At 44.7% G+C, this 21,635-nt stretch overlaps 1 long non-coding RNA gene across 3 annotated transcripts in view; it reads right to left on the bottom strand.

The window, feature by feature from the left end:
- Positions 1-616: 616 nt before the first annotated feature.
- The window catches only part of LOC146174496 (uncharacterized), a 32,446-nt gene continuing 11,427 nt past the window's right edge, over positions 617-21,635 (bottom strand). For 2 of the 3 annotated variants that reach the window (XR_014701819.1, XR_014701820.1), the window contains exons 4-6: positions 13,167-13,230; positions 1,567-1,663; positions 617-808 (exon numbers count right to left, since the gene is read on the bottom strand). This is a non-coding gene — a long non-coding RNA (uncharacterized LOC146174496). The remainder of the gene's footprint in view (positions 809-1,566; positions 1,664-13,166; positions 13,231-21,635) is intronic. The other variant, XR_014701821.1, reaches the window with a different exon arrangement.

Raw genomic sequence — 21,635 nt, forward strand, 5'->3', positions numbered from 1 at the left:
ACGCAACGTTCTGACAAGTGGACTTGTCGTCCAGGCGAAGACCAGAAAATGTGCACGAGCGAATACGCCCAGCATGGCTAGTCATCGGCTGACATCAAACGTTCTGTATTGCGGCAGCAGACAAAAGCTCTAGAGCGAAGCAGCAATCGAATGCTCTGTACTGGGTCAAATAACTGGAACGGTCCACCAAAAGAAACTTCGTGCATGATTCAGCAGTTATGAAGTGGCGTCGATGCTTTTTTTCCGCAAAGAAAGCAATGTTCTAGGAGCGCATGGCGTACTCTTCAAGACGCAGTCCTTTTACCTGATTCATTGGGCAGGGAGGTAGCCACCTGCTCCTCTTCATTTTTATTTTCACGTCCTCAACTTCCTTGGCTGGCTGCCGAAATTACAACTAATGTGTTTTCTTTGCTCACATAAGTAGTCAACCTTGCGTGAAGTTCCTGAATAGCTTTCATGAAGGGTGGATCGTTATGTTCGGCGTTGCTGGCAAGTTTTACTTAGCTACATACATCATATTTCGAAGGGCGCGGCTACATGCATCATATATCGAATGGGGCGTCTAGGGGCGTGCACAGGCAAGAACAAGAAACGGAGAGACTAACGAACACAGGGATGACCATGAACTGAACCTTTTATTTCTGTGAGTTAAAGAGGAAAGGCATAGACGACTCCAGTCTAGAAACATACAAACATAAACTCATATGAAAACGCCACCAAAGATGTTGATGTATCTTTGGTGCGTGATGTTCTATCTCTTCGGTGCATGGTGCTCAAGCAACTAGCCAACCATAATGCTTCAGCATACCTGCAGGTGATAAGCGAGAAGCTGCATAAGTATCACGCCACACTGCAGCGTTTCTACGACAGTGTAGTCATTAGATGATCACGTCGTTGTTTCATCTCTTCTAAGCATCTAATTCAAAAACTCGGCTCGAATGATTTCTAAGCAAAGTTAGTAGTACAACTTGCCACTCACTAATTAGATAGCGCCATTTGGACGTTTCAATGCGGAATTATCACATTGTATATGACAACATATGCCAGTATCGTGATAATTGGCCAGTAAAACAATTAGTGGCGTATCCACACGACCTCGACCAATTCTGTAAAAACCCCACGGGGATATCGTAAGTTTCAATTAAACGGGGAATTAATGTTAATAAGATGTAACAAGCTGTTTCATTTATCGGCCTCCACAGGTGAAAACTGATTCTTTATTGAAGAGTGGTTGATCTTTGACTGGAAAATTGTGATATATATGCGAGATTCATACCCACGACTCTTGAATTAGAAACATACTTCTGACTATAACACGCAACACACACTTGTAACCCTCTTCAACAAGGTTGTTTTAATACGTCTTTTTTACTGTAAACATCAAAACTAAATTAGATAAAAATGCTTTCAGATTCACACCGCGCAGCCTAAATGACTTCCGATAAATGTTTCGTCTAAGGTAGTGGGCTGCATAAATTACCCAGCGCATGTTTCAAGTCTTCAGAAGCAAATAAAGGACAAACGAGAAAGCCATGGAATTCAGCACAAAGAGCGAAAATTTCTCACTTATGTTTATGCTTCAGCCGATGCAGTACCCACTACACCATGGATTTCGGTCAATGCAGGAACAGCGTCCCCAGCAGGATCCCCAGAAGCCACAGAACTGAAAAAAACAATAACCCAATACATCACCTAGATTTTGCTCCTGACTTTTCCCGGTACCATATATTCCACGCCGCATGCCAGACAGTTCTTTATTCCTAGCCACAGATATGTTTTCGTTTGACACTTTGACGCTGAAGCAAAAGTAACCAGCTGCGAATCTTACCCCGACATCGCATAAAACCCACAAGATGTGTTTGAACATGGCTAAACTTAGACCGGATTCTGACTTACAGACTGTAAGTCGTAATAACATGGATGTCATATTCACACCACTGGTCTCTGCTCCAAGCACGTTCACTGTTTCAAATTCTTACCACTGCACCCTAGCTCCCCTTGCCACTTGGAGTGTGAGCAGCCGTCAACGCGATCTCCAGATGCTACCGGTCTCCGCGGCGACGACGCTGATGGCTCAGCTACGACCAGAGCAGTGCTTTCAACCGGTTGGGTGACTCCCTTGAACTGATGGATGTGTCCTTTTACTTTACACATATCGCTAAAACTTGGTTTTTCAACCACAAATCAACGGTTCTGGACTACACTATCTTCAAACAAACGTTACTTCATATGTTCTGCGAGATTACAGTTCGAAAAGAATTCGCCAAGAAGCTTGGTGGCAGATTACAGTAACCCAGTGAGACCTATACTTCTTACATAGAACGTCCAATTCTTCGCCAGTGCATAAATGAGACCATGCCAGAGGCCGAGCGCATCGGGCACGTCCTTAAGGATATCGGATCACTCGCCTTCAATGACCTGGCCGTGCAGGACCGTACCACAATTGATGCCATTATCTCCACTTGCCATCACCTGTATAAACTTCATTCAATCGGTCTTGCTTCGGTTTTATTGGTGACTCCGACCTCCTTGTGGTTATCCTCGTACCAATTCGGAAAGTGCTCCTAGCGCAAGGCGATTTGTACCTGAACCACATCCTTCAATTCCAGGCCTGCGAAGCAGTTCTTAGAAGAGTTGGCCTATAAGACTTCGTCCGCCACCACCCGGGCACATACCACCTTGCCACTGCCAACGTATGCCCAGATCACATCCTTACCTCCTGCATTTGGAGCTCCTAAAGGAGCGGCACTTAGCAGTGCCTTGCCCATGTCGCCGCAAGCTCGTTCTTACAATATATATATATAAACACACACACACACACATATACATACACACATATAAATATATATATATATATATATATATATAAATATATATATATATATATATATATATATATATATATATATATATATATATATATATATATTTATATATATATATATTCTTGATTCTTCGCAACAACGTGATTCTTCGCCACAGGACTCCGAAGGAACTGCTCAGTGACCGCGGACGCGTTTTCTTTTCCGACGCTCTTGAGGCCCTACTGAAAGAATGCCGCATCATTCATCGCACCGCTACTTCTTACCACCCTCAGACGAAAGGCCTGACAGAACGCTTCAACCGTACTCTAAGTGACATGCTGGCCATGTACGTCAACGACGCTCATTCCAACTGGGACCAAGTTCGTCCCTTCGTAACCTACGCGTACAACACTGCAATACAGACAACCCCTCGATTCTCTCCCTTTTTCTTTCTATACGGGCGCGAGCCAACCTGCACAATGGACCCGATTTATCCCTACCGCCCTGATGTTTCTGAATCGACGCCACTCTCGGACGCCGCCCAGTACGCAGAAGAATGCCGTCAGCTCGCTCGTTCGCTTTACAAAGGAAAACCAGTGGCAACAAAAACACCATCGTCACATTGGCGAGGCGCCTTCATACGCGCCCAACTCCCTGGTGTGGCTCTGGGTTCCTACCACAACCACCGGCCTTTCAAAGAAGCGTCTTGCTCGTTATCACGGTCCATACCCAGTCCTTCAAAAAACATCTCCTGTCAACTAAGTAGTTGAGCTTGTTACGCCCTCTGAGGACTTGCGTCGCCGTGGACGTGAAACAGTTCATGTTAACCGAATCAAGCCCTACTAGGATCCGTCTGTTCTTTCGGCTCCATAAGTCGCCAGGATGGCTCCTTCTCTACCCGTGGGGAAAATGTAGTGTGGTAATCTTCGTCTTCATAGCCACTGCCATTCATCACGTGCTGGTGCCCTCGAGGACGAAGAAGTTGGTCGCTGCCTTGCTGATTCGCCACGCCTGACGCTCCGCAGCGAGTTCCTCCTAAGCGGCTGGATACATCTGAGTTTACCGAATAAACACACCCCTACAATATATATATATATTTTTTTTCAGGAAGAGGGCGTGCACGACCGTTACTTCGAAATAATTGTGTTATATTTTTTAATGCAACTTTCTGAACATCTTTCTTTGATTCAGTTGCTTTAGAAGCGTTCATTATTATATATATATATATATATATATATATATATATATATATATATATATATATATATATATAGATATATATATATATATCAGCCTGACTATACCCACTACAGGGCGAAGGCCTCTCCCATATTTCGCCACTTGACCCTGTTCTGTGGTAGCTGCATCCACTTCACCCCTGCGAAACTTCTTAACCTCATCCGCCCACCTAACTTTCTGCCGCCCCCATGCTACACTTTCCTTCCCTTGGAATCCAGTTTATTACCCTAAGCGACTATCGGCTATCCTCTCTTCGCACTACATGTCCTGTCCATGCCCATTTCTTCTTCTTAATTTCCACTGGAATGTCGGTAACTTGAGATATTTCACTGACCCACTCTGCACGCTTCCTATTTCTGAATGTTACCCCTACCATTTTTCGTTCCATAGCCCTCTGGGTTGTCCTCAACTTAAGTAAAACTCGCTTGGTTAGCTTCCACGTTTCAACCTCATAGGTGAGTACAGGTAAGATGCAACTGTTGTGTACTTTCCTCTTGAGCGATACCGGTAAGCTGCTAGTCATAATCTGCGAGTGCTTGCCAAATGCGCTCCATCCCAATCTTACTCTTCTTGTTATTTCCTTTTCATGGTCCGGATCTGCGGTTACTACCTGTCCTAAGTAGAGATATTCGCCTACTACTTCCAGTACTTGGCTGCCTAATGTAAACTACTGTTCCTTCCCGAGGCTGTTGAACATTACCTTAGTCTTCTGCATATTGATTTTCAAGCCTACCTTTCTACTTTTCCTGTCTAGGTCATCAATCAATATTTGCAGTTATCACCCGAGTTGCTTAGCAAGGCAATGTCATCCGCAAATCGCAGATTACTGAGGTATTCTCCATTTACCCTTATCCCTAACTGCTCCCTTTCCAAGTCTCTCAATACTTCCTCTAGGCACGCTTTGAATAGTACTGGGGAGACTGTGTCTCCTTGCCTAACACCTTTCTTTATGGGAATTTTGTTACCTTCTTTATGCAGAACTATGGTTGCTGCGCAGCCACTATATATATCTTCCAGCACTTTCACGTACGGCTCTACTCCCCAAATTCGCAATGCCTGTCTCACCGCCGAGGTTTCAACTTAGTCAAACGCTTTTTCGTAATCAATGAATGCTATGTATAAGGGCTGGTAATATTCCGAGCATTTTTCTATCACCTGATTGATGGTATGAATATGATCGATAGTAGAATACCGTTTCCGAAAACCTGCTTGATCCTTTGCTTGATTGCAATTTAAGGTTGTCCTGATTCTATTAGCGATTACCTTAGTAAATACCTTTTACGCAACAGACAGTAAACTGATTGGTCTGTAATTTTAATGTCCTTAGAGTCCCATTTCTTATGAATGAGAATAATGTTTGCATTCTTCCATGGTTCCAGTACCGTCGATGACACCAGGCACTGCGTATACAGGGTGGCCAGTTTTTCTAGCACGATATGCCCCCCGTCGTTAAGCAAATCTGTAGTTTTCTGATATTCTCCAGCTTATTTCCTCCTTTTCACATCTTCCAATGCTTTTTTGACCTCGTCCTTCGTCACTGGTGGAACGTCTGACTGTTTTTCCGTACTGCCAATCTCATTACGCTCCTGACTACTTTGGCTACTGTAGAGATCTGTATAGAACTCCTCGGCTACTTTGACTATCTTGTCCATATTCGTGATGACGTTCCCCGCCTTGTCCCTTATTGCAGACTTCTGGTTTTTGCCTATGTCCATTTTTCTATACCGCTTTAAGGCTTCCCCCGTTCTTTACAGCATGCTCAATTTTCTCCATGTTATACTTCCTTATATCGGCATCCTTGCGCTTATTGATTAGCTTTGATATCTCGGCCAAATCGATCTGATCTGTTGGATTGGAAGCTTTCATACTCTGGCGTTTCTTAATCAAATCTTTCGTCTCCTTAGACAGCTTACCGGTATCCTCTCTAACTATCCTACCGCCTACTTCTACCGCGCACTCAGTAATGATATCTCTGAAATTATTTTTCATTGCTTCTAGGGTAACGTCGCCATCCTCGGTTTAGCTGAATATCTATTCTGTAGCGAGATCTTGAATTATTCTGCCCTCCCCCTCACCGCTAAAGCGTTGATGGGTTTCTTTCTTACTAATCTGCTGCTTTCCTTCTTCAGATTTAGGCTAATTCGGGACCTCACCATCCTGTGGTCACTGCATCGTACTTTCCCGATTACCTGTACATCTTGCATAATGGCACGTTATGAACACATTGAACACATTATGAAATCAATTTTATTTTTAGTCTCCCCGTTAGGACTTTTCCATGTCGATTTCCAGTTCTTCAGTTTGCTGAAGAATGTATTCGTGATTCTTAAGTTATTGCTCTCTGCAAACTCAACTAGTAACTCCTCCCCGCTATTCCTAGAACCAATGCCATAGTCACTTACTGCCTGGTCTCCTGCCTGCTTTTTCCCTACCTTGGCATTGATGTCGCCCATTAGTAGAGTATACTGCGTCTTTACTTTTCGCATTGCCGATTCTACATATTCGTAGAAGCTTTCAACTGCCTGGTCATTATAACTACAAGTAGGTGCACAGACCTGTACAACCTTCAGTTTAGGCCTGTACAACATAGGCCTGTACAACCTTCAGGCTAATTACAATGCCTGCCACCCTCTCCAAAATTATAGAATTCATCTATATTACCCGCTATACACTTATTGACAAGTAAACCTATATATATATATATATATATATATATATATATATATATATATATATATATATATATATATATATATATATATATATATATTCTACTTTTCCGATCTGAAACAGGAGCCGTACATCTGCGCGCCTCCATCACGCACGTCTCATCTCATCGGTCATTCGTTTAAAGTTTAACGCCAACGTGCTCGTAAAACTACTTTTTCAAAGTCATTCTTCCTTTTTAACAGCAAGTCAATGGAACGACCTTGCCCACGAAATTGCAGCCATCACCTTCCTATGCAAAGTCGCATCGCACTTGTCATCATGAAAATGGTTTATGCACCTATGTTATGTAATACTCCCAAAAAAGGGGGTCCTTAAGGAAATAAAAATGAAATGAAATGTACTATGTATATATACGTCGTGTGCTTGTTGTAGGCATAAAAATGTCCTATCGAGTTTAGAACCGAAGAAGCACGAAATTAACAATGTTTAACAACATTTTTCCCTTAAAATGAATTACCGAGTTTGCCAAATATAAAATTTATGTGCCTGTACATATACCTGTGTGTGCGTGCGTATTGGTTATGGGGATTATTTTTCTTTCCAAACGCGACACGGGCTAACAAAGACGCCTTACCGCATGGCTCCGGAAATTTCTTCTACCGTGTGTTCCTTATCGTGAACTGATATACAGCGTTCCGGAGCCCAGCTTTTCGCCACCATCAAAAAGCAGTCGCCGTGGTCGGGATGCAAGCCCGCATTCTCGGGTGCAGCAGTCGAGCGCCTGTAATCTTACGAACGTAAGTAGGAATAAAGAAGCCCCGCCACGTTCGAAAAACGGTTCGAGGCGTATTCCGACGCTTAATATGGACGTTCAACCCTTTCCGGGGAAGGACAGCCTATTCAGAGCAACAAACTGACGATGTGAACTCACCGCCGCCAATTGGGAGAAGAAAGGTGGATGAGGAAAAAAGCAACTATTTATTATTAGCATTATGAAACTATGTACGCCGTTGTTGGAATCCTGCACTGCTCTTTTTTACCAATAACTGCTGCGGAGAAGGTGGCTCACCTGCAATGGCACATGGCTTCTCACCGACTAAACAGTGCTTGCTACCTCGTCGTCATCCCATTGTCTACTAGACACCAAGTGACCCCGCCTACCAGAACAATGCAAGACCAGCCCTAGAAATGTTTCAACCATCTGATGATATGTGTGAATCGTAGGCAATCTTTTAGGTATGTGTCCTAGATTTAATTGGTTGGTGTCCTCTAAGGGGAAAGGAACGCAAAAAGATTTCATGATGATGGTGAGCGAGCCATATCCCTCTGGGCCCTGAGCAAACGGCTCATTGAGGTGCTCTTCGCAATGAACTCTTACCTCTTTGCCATATTCACGCTCTGTCCATTTTTACCGTGTGAATAAGTTTGCGTGATATTGCAATATGCCTGCTTGTTTTAGTTTCACCAAGATGGGAGCCTCCGTCTTTCCCCAACACTTAGACTCAGGAAGCTACAAAGTGACGGCCGGGTCGAGTTAGCCTCACCATCACGATAAGTGGTGCTCAGTGTTAGAACTGAGGTCACAAGCCACAACAACTGGTGTCCGGTGTGAAGAAACTTGCGGAAATAGTAGGCAGAAGACAGAAAATCTCGAGACACCGATCAAATGTGTGGGTAAGTGCTCGGTGTTTGCTCTGGTAAGCACCAGGTTTCAAACATGGTCATATTTTGGAGCCAGTAGATGAAGATTGAGTCAATCGCTAAAGGTTTGATTCAGACAATGTTCAGACGTCTTGAAGTGCTAATAATTAAAGAAATTAGAGTTACCCTCACTTCCTTTACACCTTAAGTATATATGATCGAGGGGTTAAAAAGCACCTACTCCTACAATCCGGTCCGCAGTTGAACGAGTTGTTTCGGACCAGCTTATAACTGCATTTTGGAATAACAGCGCGAAGGACAAGGACGAAGATCAGAAGGACACAAACACAGCGCGTGTCCTTCTGATCTTCGTCCTCGTCCTTCGCGCTGTTATTCCAAAATGTATTACGAACTAGCCGGCACCTCAACGCTTTATAACTGCATCCTGGAAAAGAAAATGAAGTGTTTAGTGAACCGGAGTGATATTAGGTCTGCAACGGAATGAACTTAACTCGTTGAGGAGTGAGCTCCGCGCCGACAGTTGCTCAGCCCAGCGGCGGGTATGTCCCGTAATCCAAAAATCAGTGCCAGTAATCGTCACGATTGGGCCCGCGGAAGCCATAAGTAAAGAAAATATGAAGGAAAGATTTCTTCCGGCAAACTCCCGCTAAATGATAGCAGTGATAACGATTCAGGAGCGACCGAAGCGCCAAATGCAAAGAAACAATTAGAGTGTACAAAGACCTTCACTTGCTACAGGTGTAAAGATCCAGGACACATTGGCGTCAACTTGCGAAATGAAACGATTGTTTCTCGTATCTGAATGACTACGAGGAGAAGATAAGTCTATGCAAAATCTAGGGGTCAAAGGGAAGCCTGGCATGGTACTACGTGAGTTTGCCGCAACAATGAGTGTTGTTCAACCGAAACTTGTGTCGCCTTCCAATATGCAGGCCAGTGAGCGTAGATACGACAGTTTGTGGAAGAGCAGAACGTGCGCTTGCCCATCGTGAACATGGTACTCGAGGGTTCTTTTCGTCAGATAAAGACCGAACTGCCGTGTTCGACAAGCTCCTTAAATGCTATTCGTATTTGGCTTGATCAAATCTGATATGCTCGTAGGTGTTAGGGGCATCTGTTTCAGGGACAGTTGCTCTGCCCTTAGCGAGTAATAGCGACACAGCTTATTTCAGAAACTCCTTTAAAGGCTAAAACAGGAGTTGAAACTGTGACCGATTTGAAGGATAGCGGATCAAAAAATTTTGAGATCGAAACCCTCACGACAAGTCAGCATGAAAGTGAGATTGACGAACTGCAGTGCAGGACGCACTTAACGGTAACGTCTTGCCACCAGTGTTTCATAATGTCACATGACATTTACGTGGCAAACGATATGACATTTGAGATTCAACAGGTTAATGATCCCACGGTACAGGAGATCAGAGAGCTCCGCCGCAGCCCGAATACGGCAGCAAAGCATATTTCGTTCTAAACGAGAAACTCTGTGCGGTATCGCTTATTCTACGATAAGCCCGGAATGGAGCAACACCGATTGGTCGTTCTTCAAAATCCTCGCAAAGACTTACTGCGACATTCCCAGCATGCGTAGGGTCGTGTCACCTTGGTGTTTGGAAAGCAAAGCAAAGGCTACTGCCGGTATACTATTGGCCTGAATACCCTAACAAGATCTATAGAGCTTTTTAATGCTCATTCGACACATGCCAGCAGATCAGGAAGGCGTAAGATATGTGAAACGTACCGATAGTCTTAATATCCTCATGGGCAACTCACTTCCCCGGTTAGTGATAGACGTAATTTGTTCAATTCCTATGACAGAGAAAGGATACCATTACATACTCACTATGTTATGCCCAGCCACAAAGTTTCCCGAGGCTATACGTGGCGTGTGATGACCTCTGAGAGTGGTGTGCATTCGCTGCTGTCAGCTTTTGCACGAGTTAGATTCCCTTCCGAGATCAAAAGCAATCAGGGCAGCGTATATTACAACTGTCCTCACTACATAATTTATCGAAGGATGTGCCCTTAAGACAGTGCATAGCTCAATCGACCGTCAGCAGGACAACAGCATAGGCAAGTGAATTCTGTTCTCAAGCACGTCCGTGCAGGACACAAAGTTACGAAAATAAGCGTGACTGGGATGGCTGCCTACCTGCAACTCTTTTCGCCTTGTAGTCGGCGCCACATGAATCCACTGAATTTATCCTGGCTGAGATAGTGTGCGGAACGTCACTGTGATAGGCGAAGTCTGGGAGGGGCAAGAAGAAGAACTAACAATGGTAGAAGTTGCTTTGAATATCTGCAATTGCTCACATAACATTAAAGAGCTTGTAGAGGTCAGCATGAAGTCATTCCAACCTTGTTTCAAAGTGTACTATGATAAGAGCCCGTCAGAAGACCATTCACGTCACGGAGCAAGTCATTTTGCTGAGATCTTTAGGGCAGAACAGGCTCGAAGTGCAGTGGGAAGGACCTGCTGAAGTGGTTGCTAAGCGGCCTGACACTAACTCCGCGGTGAAAATCCCTCGCAGGCATTAAGGCTTCCGCACGCATCATTGCAACCTCATGAAGCCTTACGTGCAGAGAGAAGCCATGGTAAATCTAACATTAAACATTTTTCAAGAGATGGATGACAGTGTGCTTTGTCTTAGCGGAGAGATGCGCAACACTCAGGGCCTCATCAGAGATGGAGCGGAGGATGAACTGAAAACGCTAAGTTATCTGCTTTTAGCGAGATGATAGCTGAGTTTGAGAAGTGTTTCGTGGACAGACAAGACAGAAATAATTTGACTTGAGCACGATAAGGAGCTGATTTCTAGCGACTCAGTGCAGTGAACGGTGCTACTGATTTTATGCAAGGCGGAAAAAATATTGGATAGACAAGTAAAGCGAATGCTCAAAGTTGCTGTAATAAATGCAGCGAAAAGCGACCTCGCATAGCCAATGGTCTTGGTAGAAGCTTGAAATAATGATCCCGGGCCTCTAGTGGATCTTATTCCCAACATTAAAGATGGAGAGGAACAGGTCAGTCGAGCGGCCTATCAACTACGCTGGATCTCAGCTCAGCATACTGGTAAATATCGCTCACTGAACGTGCCATCAGGTAAGCCGCTCGTAGGTCAAAGAGTGCGCTTGCATTATATGGGCCATCCAAAAATTACAATGCTCTCTTGTGGGTTGCAAATTCACTGTAGAGACGGACCATTGTCCCTTGGCCTGACTGCAAAGTGCGATATCAAGAAACAGTCAACTTCTAAGATAGAGCTTGGTTCTACAGCAATATATTTTTACATAAAGAACAAGGATTGCTAGTTATTTGGGAATGCAGACACACTTAGTCATTTTTTCTTAGCGGTCCAAGGTTATTTTCACCATGCCCCTAAATTGTTAAATATTTTTTTGTTTAATGCGCCAGGCTGTGACAGTAAGTTGGCACGTTCGGTTTTCAAAGCATACGTGCGTCATAGGCTTTGAGTGAAAGATTTTCTCAGAAAAGAAGAAAAACTGATGGGGTTCCTCTTTTTATTCTAACCTTTTCGGATGAGAGCAGAGTGCTTACTTCCATATATGGTTGATTTTTTCACTCTAAGAATGTGAGCTGCGACAACGAATACAGCAATGAAGCTGTCACGTCGAGCGACAGAGAGCTTCGAGCCTCAATCAGCAGGTGATTAAGTTGCCTGTCCGCGCAGCAGCTGCGACTGCTACCTACGGTGAGTAGCTTTGGCGGGGGAGGAGGCTGTCACTACCGTACAGCCGGCGAAGCGGCAGCGGGGCGTATGACTAACTGAAGTAAAGAGGAAGAAGGAAACGCTACTTCCTTCGAAGAAACAGTCCGAGGAGTCTTTCCACACTTTATCTGGAGTTTGACCCTCCCGGCGAAGCAGCGCCTAGTGAGAGAAACAGAATGGCGACGTGAACGGATCGTAGCCAAGTTTGAGAAGGGTGGATGAGGAAGAAAGCAGTTATACATTAGGTGTATTATGCAAAGAAGTAGGCGGTTATTGGGAGCTGGTGCCGCTTCTTCTTTTGACCCTTAGGAAGCTTCTGAAAAGCGAACTCACCTGCACCATTGAGACAGCTCTTTACTGAGGAAACGGTGCTTGCTACCTCTTCGCCTTTCGAGGTCTCCCAGACACTAAGTGATCCTGCCTAGTAGAACAATAGATGGCCAGCCCTTGCATCGTTCCAACTGAGTATTGATGTGTGTAACCTGGTCGCCGATCTCTAAGCTATGTTTCTTGATATTTGATTGTTTGGCGTCATCGGAGACGGAAAGAAAGCAAATGAATTTAAGGACGCTGCGGAGCGAGAAACTTTGCCCTGGGCACTCAATAAATAGAGCATCCAGTTGCTTTTTTCGATAGAGTGGTAAATCTTTTTCATATTGCTGCTGTGTTGAGTTTCACATGTAAATAAGTTTTTTATAGCGCATTCAGCCAGCTTGTGGTCGTTTCACCGACATCGCAGCCTCAATTTCTACTGAACCCTAAGACTCGGCGCTGTACCAAAGTGAAGGCCGATTCGAGCTAGCCCCAGCTTCACTACTCGGCCTAATCCATGCACCACTATGGTACTATGTTTATGGTTGTGTGAGTGTGTGTAGGCTGTGATTTTTATGAATAACTTTATTTTGTGTAATTTCACAGATGATACTTTGGTAATGTTTACTACGATCCTTCAAAAATGTCTCGAAATTTTATAAGCAGATCAAATCCTAGCAGCACTAAAGTGACTTCAGTTAGGTGAAAGAGACACTGCTGACGATGTTTAAAAATGAGTGATATAACTTACATGTCCGAAACACTCCGGGGCACCGGCCTTTTTTTGCGGTGGATTTGTAAGGCAGCCATTCACGCTAAATAAGATACAAATATAATAATTAATATGTTAGGCACCATGCTCCTCGTAATGCTAAGCGTTAAGCCAGGTCACAAACATAGCCCAGACAATATGTCACCAAAATCCCCCGCGAATATTTCACAAAACACATAACTTGAAACATTGCAACTTTCAGTGCCAGTCATCAGAGCTAGGCATTTAGACTTTTTTTCTTAGCTGGTAACTAAGAGTCAATAAATTATACTTAATATATCAGCAATTACGTTTAAGTTCGAAATTAAATTTAAAAATGAAATTTTATTGTAGTCTTTTATAGGTAATGTGATCACGGAACCTTCTTGCAACGAGTTTGGTGAGCAGAAAGTGCGTATACAGCGGTGGTTTCTACTGATGGCGGTTGTCAGAAATATTTGTTTTCTTTTACTTTTCCTTTGACATTCACTTACTACTGCACTGATATAGTGGTACTTTCGCTGTTTACAAACTTGGGAAGCAAATTAGATCTGGCGAACTGCACCTGGTCCTCTCTGCACGTTGAGTGGGTCAAGGTGGTTATGGCTGCCTCCCTTTGCTCAATCACTAACAGCCAGCGGTGGGGGTGGGCTGCCGGGACCTACCCTCTGGGGATGCAAAACCCCATGGAAGATGGCATGGAACTCTCACACAGCTGTGAGGGCGAGCTGTGAACATGATTTCCGATGCCTGAGTGGAGGTAGGGCTGGGTCCACACCAGTGCATCTTCGAGGCTGAGCACAAGAAATCCGACGAGACAAAAGGCAGAAAGTGCCCAAAATTCGAAATCTCCCTCCGGCACGCGGGGGTCCAGCCACGATTTAAATCCCCCTGCGAGGTCCCGATCCCTGCGCTACCGGAACCCTGGTCTTCGCGGGGAGGGGGGAGGGGGGGAGCGGTATAAATGGTGGCCAGCCGGGCGGCTTAGGTGTCGTGGCGGGACGCCGAGAATTTAGACTCAAGTAGTTGCCCAAATATAGTGCAAAACCAGCCGAGTTAAGGCAGTAACGGTTAGTAGTCCCAAGATTACCTCAGAATGAGCCCGGTTCATAGTTATGGGCCCGCCAGCCAGGCCATGCACGAGCGCACCTGGGTAGGTGTTGAGTAGTCTCTGATGAAGACATAAAGGCAGGAGGATGATTGGTAAGCTCAGGTGATGTCTCTTGGGTGCTTCCTCCTTAGGGTTGTGCCTTAGGAGGAAGCATCTTCGCTCAAAAAAACTCGCAGATGGAACCCATGAAAGCACTTGGCCAACGAGCCGCGGAAAAAAACGATCTCCTTCATTTGACTGAACGAACGACCCGAGACCGCGGTTATTGGTACGGCCTATGAAACCGGGTGTGTTCTGGAGGTGACCCAGATTCGCCACCTCCACATTAGGTTTTCACCTGTCTCGGCGTCGATGCCTGATTGCACCCGGTGAGTGAGTGGAATTTCCACAAAGTGAGGCCGCATATTCGAAGGATCTTGGTGCCCTACCTGTCTCGGAAAGAAAGGCATTACGGGGAGCCAAGAAATATCAGAAAGCCATGGTAAAAATTTGCTGTCCCCAGCTTCCGTCCAACTGCCCATAACCCAACCCCATATTCCTATTTCCGATTTCCTATTCTACCATCCCTTTCCGCTACTTCATAGGGGAGATCAGGGGAGTACCTCCGGGCTTGTACACCTTGCTGCGGGTCGCTGTCCATATTAAAACTTTTGTACGGATGGGCATGATCATTTATATCGACAATTCTGCATCTTTCTATACCCGCGATACAGTAGTGGTGCGGGAAGAGCGTGACATTAGACTCCATCTTAGTCAATGTTTACAAACTTGTATTTTAAAATCTGCGTGAAATACGCCTGTGTGGCTTGTGCAGTTTGGTTTTGCAGACAGGCGGGCATTATGTGCGGCATAAAGTGTCATGATTAGACGATCTATTTACTAACATTAGCAATCACCTCATTATGTATTATTTCAGCTGTAATATTAAAATATGTTAACTGAAGACTCTCTATATTACGTTCTAGCCTCATTTTTTAAATTTCTTAAAAGCATATGTGATGAAAATGTGGGAAGTCAGTATGTGGTATGGAAATAGCTTGTTGTGACTTTCACTCGTTTCTTAAAATGTCATCTTAAGCGTAGGATGTTCAAAAATGTATGCGACCCTCTTCAACACTATCGAAAACTTTAGTGACGTCTGTATTTGATATAACATAGCTGCTACAGAGGCCATTTGGTCTTGTGTACTAGCAGAAAGCCCACTCAGTGACTTTTGAATACGGTTTTTAGATATGCGGTTTTTTAACCATACTCTAGAATAAGGAGGTTAAATATGTGGTTGAAATTTGGGGGACTTCACTTTTTGCTGTCAGCTAATTCGCTGAAGCCAGTAATTATTTCATCAACCAAGCAAACACTGACCAATGGTTTGGATCATGAAAACAAGTCATTATGGCTTCCATACGGAAGCCTTGTTCACTAGCAACTACGCTTGAAGAGCGGGTTCAGTTCGTTTCAAATCTTCCGAGGCATCTTTCATACGTTTTCGATATATCGCCATCTTTGCGATTAAGTGTTTTTTTCTGTTGTTTTATTACGAGTGATTCAACATACTGGCATGAAAGCCGGTTCCTCTGTTTGGCTATAATCGAGGCTCCCTTCTAGCAGATATTAGGCGCTCGGCATTTGCTTTGGAGACACCTTTGTTGTTACGGACCTCATTTATATGATCCCTCAAGTGTCTATCCAAATTTCCGCTTTTGCCTTGTAAACATGATCACAATGGTTGCAGTGGGTCTGGTACTCGACGCGCAGAAATTTTTGTTTTCTCATTTCTTCTTTTACAGTAACTACCTCGTGCCAGAATTTATTTTTGTGCTGGGGGATATGTGGGCAATTGGCACGTCATACATTCACATTTTATGCGTGTGGACACCATAATGCATGCGTAAAAATACAATCAGCGCAGCGTAGCGTGCGCTAGCAGTATCTTCGCGTGCGATATACGGCCGGCTAAGGCTTTTACATGAGCAGAACTCACTGCTAGCAGCCGCTTCCTCTCTTCATTCAACAGCGCTCACTGACAACAAAAGCGTGGGTAATCAACGGCTTAGAAGCTTTTCCATGAATGTGTAAAGCGGTAACCTGATCGTATGAACGAAACAAAACGCGGAAACGTAAGTTTGATAACATGTCGCAATACTTGTAGCAGCGCGGTCAAAATTGAGCCTAGGTCTCGGTACGCTTTTCGTAAACTGATATCGCCACGCGTTGTAGGTTAACTAACGCAGACTGCACGCCTAGGCGAGGCAACAGGTTGCATTGAAGCCATGGAGTGCATCCGCTCATTTAAAAGCCTTGCGGGCGCGCATCTCCAACGTGAACTGCCTGCCATCGTCAACTAGGCTGCGCTGATTGTACAGTGATGCACGCTTTGCCGTGTTCACGTACATAAATTGTACCACTGTAAGTGTAGCACCTGTCCCAGCGCTTCGCTAACGTCAGGTATATAACGATCTGCACCTCGTAATTTACGATGGTTCCGGACCATGTTTTCTTGTTGCAGCGAGTGGCCCTCCACTGAATCCAAACAAGTTTTGGGGTAGCTGCAACTGGTCAGTTCGTGGCGTACTTGCAAGACGTCGTATATGTTATGGTATTGAGGTCGTAAGCAGTTTCTGGGAATGTTTAAAGAGTGACGCCGGTACAGTATGCTTTTGGCATGCAGGATTTACAGAACTAAATGCACGTACCTGACCGTGTGAGTCTTGTTGATAAAGATTTTGAAGGAAACGATGTGGCCGTCAAGCTCCACTATTGCGAACAAAAGGAGAGTCAGTTGGTATCCTCCTATTCGAGAGTAAACTTGATGGCCTCTTCCATACTTTATACAGGCTCGGTGAAGGCGGTAAGTGGCTACTTTTTATTATACAAAAGGAGTCATCAATGTATGGGAAGAAGACTTTTGGAGGAATTGAAGTTGCCAGAGCCCGGGTTTCTATGGCTTCCATGGTGAGCTTCGCGGCCGTGACTGAAATGGAGGCGCTTATTGCTGTTTCGTGCTGTTCGGGGTTAATGGAACTTGACTGCCACATTTTTTTTTAACAGAAAAGAAACCTTTCGAGGCGTCGTGACAAGATCGTACAAGATCCCTTGCAAAAATTGCGATCATGTCTACATAGGTGAAAGCGGGAATTTTAAAACACGTTTGAAGGATGATATGAATGATGTCGAGAAGAAGCTGTTAGAAAGATGTCTCCAACGCAATGGCCTAGCACGCCGTATCAGCAGTGGACAATATCTGCTTCGAAGGAGCCTCCATTAGAGCCATAGAATAGGAATTCGCTTCCACGCCAGTATCTAGATTCACTCGTATTACAAACAGAAAAAAAAAAAACTTCATCGCAGGGATAGCATCTCTCGGCAACGTATGTGTAAAGCCGCATTTAAAAGGTACTCGAGCATGGAGTCGAGCTGGCGGTCGAACCGCCGTGCGTAGAGGCCAAGGAGCCAGCGCTGTTTTTTTTCTCCCCTCTACTCGGGCGCTGCCCGCGCCCCGCTTGGCGCGCAGGAGGCTTGGCTTGTTTCTTCCCTTCGCCCCCTCCCCCCAGGCGTCGCGAGGAAACGACGGCAGACGCACCCTTATTGGCCGGGAACAACAGCAGCACGCTTCTGAGTAGTCCTTTACGTTCAGCTCTCCCAGCGATCTCCCGCTGTGTCGCCAAATACTGCTGCAGGGAGACCCCGCTAATGAAGCCATTTTCCCTGCACCAAGCGCTCACTAAATGTCCGGCAGACGGCGGCAGTGGGCGCGGCTCTTGGCCCCCCCAGCAGCGACTCATCGGGTGCCAGCAACGGCGACGGCACACTTCTCCGGGACAGTGCCGCCCCCCCCCCCCCCCCTCACTTTCTCGAACAGGACTGCTTGGTGACCTAGTCTCCAGACTCTCAGCGGCGTTTCTTCCAGAAAGGCGCCAGCTGCAAGATTTGCGCGCAAACAAGCCGGGGAGGGGAAGGAAAGATAGGCGCCGTGTGAGAGGGTTTTGAAGACCGGCGAGGGGAGAGAGTGTGTGTTATGAATGTTGTGTTTTCATTTCATGTAGTTAAGAACCTGGGTCCAAGATTATTCCCAACACACTGAGGTTTTGGCATGTTTTTCAATAATTTGATTGGCTGCTTCATTTTCGAGGCGGAGCGTCTAATATGACCGCTATCGGGTATTTGTTGATGTTTTTCAACAAAATGCGATCCTCAGGCCAGGTTGAGCAGTTAAGATTGAGCATCCGTGTTTAGCACGTATCTACAGGCCCTAGGCGTTTAACCGAAACGCTCGGTAGGAAAGTAAGGTCTTGCGGAGGGACTTCTCTGTGTGAGTGTCTATTTTCTTTTAAGTTACAGTTGTCTGTGTGACTCTTTGTTACTGTAACTTACAGTTTCGCAATGTATACTATTTTTGTTGTCTAAATATAACTCTCCTCCTCACCATCATCTGATCATCGTCTACTGCTTCCTCCCTGCCGAATGACCACGCTTGAAGAGGCTTCAACCCTCCGAAGACTGGCAACGAACGAGCATAAAATTACTGTATGCATGATGCCTCGGACGATTATTGAAACGAACGTAAACGCCGTTTTCCAAGCGTAATTTGTAATAAATTTTACTTTCGTATGGAAACCTAAACAAACGTTTGTCAAAACCTATGGTCTGAGTTCTTTTTGTTTTTAAAATATTTTGTCACTCCACCAGACGCGATACCTCACTACCTTAGTTTTTAAGGTGACAATGAACTTTTAAAAGCGGGCTTTTTGTATACGAAGATGTCTGCAGCGGCAAATTTGCTTTCCGCTTGTCATCTTTCGCTTTTGGGTAGGGGGTCCATGTATTTGGGAATCGGAAGGACCTGGTATTCAGCTCTGCTTTCGGGAATGAGTGTTTTTGTTGGGAGGTTACTTTTCTCGTCGATGAATCGTCCCATGATGTTCACTAGGTGTCTACCAGTCCGACTTTGTTCTAGTCTGGGTTCTTGGCAGAACAGGATTGCTTCTTTGTGTTCTTAGGAGGTGGCCGAGATGCCTATTGCCATAAACGCCTAATTGGATGCATGACTTCCGAAACTGTGCATCATTTTCTGTGATTCCGTTCTGGTGACGTTGTGGTATGGCAGACTATAGATCCAGCGGGAGACTATCATCGCCGTTACTATTCTGATCGCGTCCTTGTTCTTTAAACCTCCTATCCTGTTTGCTATTCTTCGGATCATGCCGCAGACACGACTGGTTGCCCGAGTCAGTAGCTTGAGTGTGTGCGTTCTTTCCCCATGGCTCTGTAGCAACATACCTAGTATCCTCATAGTTTTTACTTCTCTGATTTCTTGGTGTTGAAGTCGGATTTGAATCGTCTCTGTCTTGAAGTTTTTCTAGGTCGCATCCCGCAACCTGTCTTAAGGGTCACACCAGCATCCAGCTCTAACTTTGCCAACACATTACAATTCCGGGAGACATACTTGCATAATGTATAGGTAACCAAGTAGGAGGTCAATTCTGCGCAGCATATACCCCCCGCACCAACCGCACTGTTCTCTGAGCAGAGACTTCGATGAACGCGATGGCGCTGCCTGACGACCTGTCATGCGGCTCTTCCACATACTAAACACTTTCTTGAGCACAGAAAGATCACATAGAACCTCCCTCAGGAAGCTTCTATTGTAGGTCAAAGATTGTGGTATACGACGTAATATTAATGTCATTTTTGAGAATCCGTTGAAGAATGTCCCCAAAAAAACACTGCATCACGGTAACACACAAATCAATGATATATAGTGTCTGACTACTGAGACAGTCGACAGTCCACTGACCATGGCACAAGGGTCCCTTTGGCATGAAGCCATGTTTTGACAGCTAAGGTTCACCACTTTTTTTCCTTATTGCCTGTATTCGACACAACATTCACTACAGAAAATATCACTTACAATGGCCCTAAAATATTGAGACGCCGTTTGGATACGTGGTTATATTCCTTTGTATGTACAGAACTTTGCTCTTTCGCTCATTGTATATTTTTGCTCGGTGCAAAATATGTAGCCATATTTCACCTACTGCTAGAAATACGCTGATTCATTTTCCTGGCTATCATGAGGGGACACTAATAATTTACATCTTTATAATACATCGCTTTCCTGGAGGCAAATGGGAGAATATCATTATTTACTAATTACAAGCATTTTTATATAATCTTAGAATATATTTAATTTTTCCTACATAAACAGATATCCGACTCAATAACGCTTGTCACATTGCATGTGTCAGCTTCACATGCTGCGAGTTGAGCAGCGATGTCTATGAAACACTTCCGACTAAGCGCTTGTATTTCTGAACACCCGAGGAAGCGTCGGCTGATATGGCGATAGCTCGGCATATTTCGATTGTCGGCGATGCGTTTCATTTATGCACGAGCATATTTTTGCCATCGATAATGAAACGCTACGTTCTTTCAATTTTCCATTGAAGGCTCTTACTTAGTCGCGTATATAAGACACACTGTAATAAGATACGAGCTGGAGCGGCTGCTCCACGTGCAAAAGGAATGCGATGCGCACATGTACTTGATGGCACACACTACGATGGCTACAAATCTTCAAGGTATTTGTGAAGTTTAATCCTATATTAGTGCAGTTCCATGCTTATTTTTCGTTTTGGCTTGCTACGGCATAGTCATTCTCGTTGAACTGCAATATCAGTCCAGTTTGTGATGACAAAAAGAAATGCTCTATTCAGTATTAGTTCCCTTAATGAGGGGTAAGTCTGCTTTGATTCAAACCTGACATGATTTATCCAATATATGAGCTCCACACCGGACCGGTCCAGGCGGTTTCAAATGCATACCGGAGAGGGATCCGGTTTTGATATGCATAACGGAAATTGTTTGTTCGGTATTAGCTTCATACCGAACCGGTGCGTCTGGGTTGAGAATCAAACCTAACGTGTTATGTTTAGTTCAACCTTCAAATCGGATGTCGCCAGTCCGGTATAAACTCCATCTTTACCAGATCGCAGTATATATAAATAAATAACATAAAAATAAAATACCGGACTGGTCTGTCCTGTTCAAACGATTACTAGCTCGGTATAAACCGCTTTCAGCCTCATAGGTGAGTACAGGTATGCAACTGTTGTATACTTTCCTCTTAATCGATGCCGGTAAGCTGCTAGTCATAATCTGCGACTGCTTGCGAAATGCGCTCCATCCCAATCTTATTCTTCTTGGTATTTCCTTTTCATAGTCCGGATCTGCGGTTACTACCTGTTCTAAGTAGACATAATCGCCTACAGCTTCCAGTGCTTCCCTACCTAACGTAAACTGCTGTTCCTTCTTGAGGCTGTTGAACATTACCTTAGTCTTCTGCGTATTGATTTTCAAGC

This window comes from Amblyomma maculatum, chromosome 11 (assembly GCF_055883805.1).
Source record: "Amblyomma maculatum isolate TAMU_Amacu chromosome 11, ASM5588380v1, whole genome shotgun sequence".
NCBI lineage: Eukaryota > Metazoa > Arthropoda > Arachnida > Ixodida > Ixodidae > Amblyomma > Amblyomma maculatum.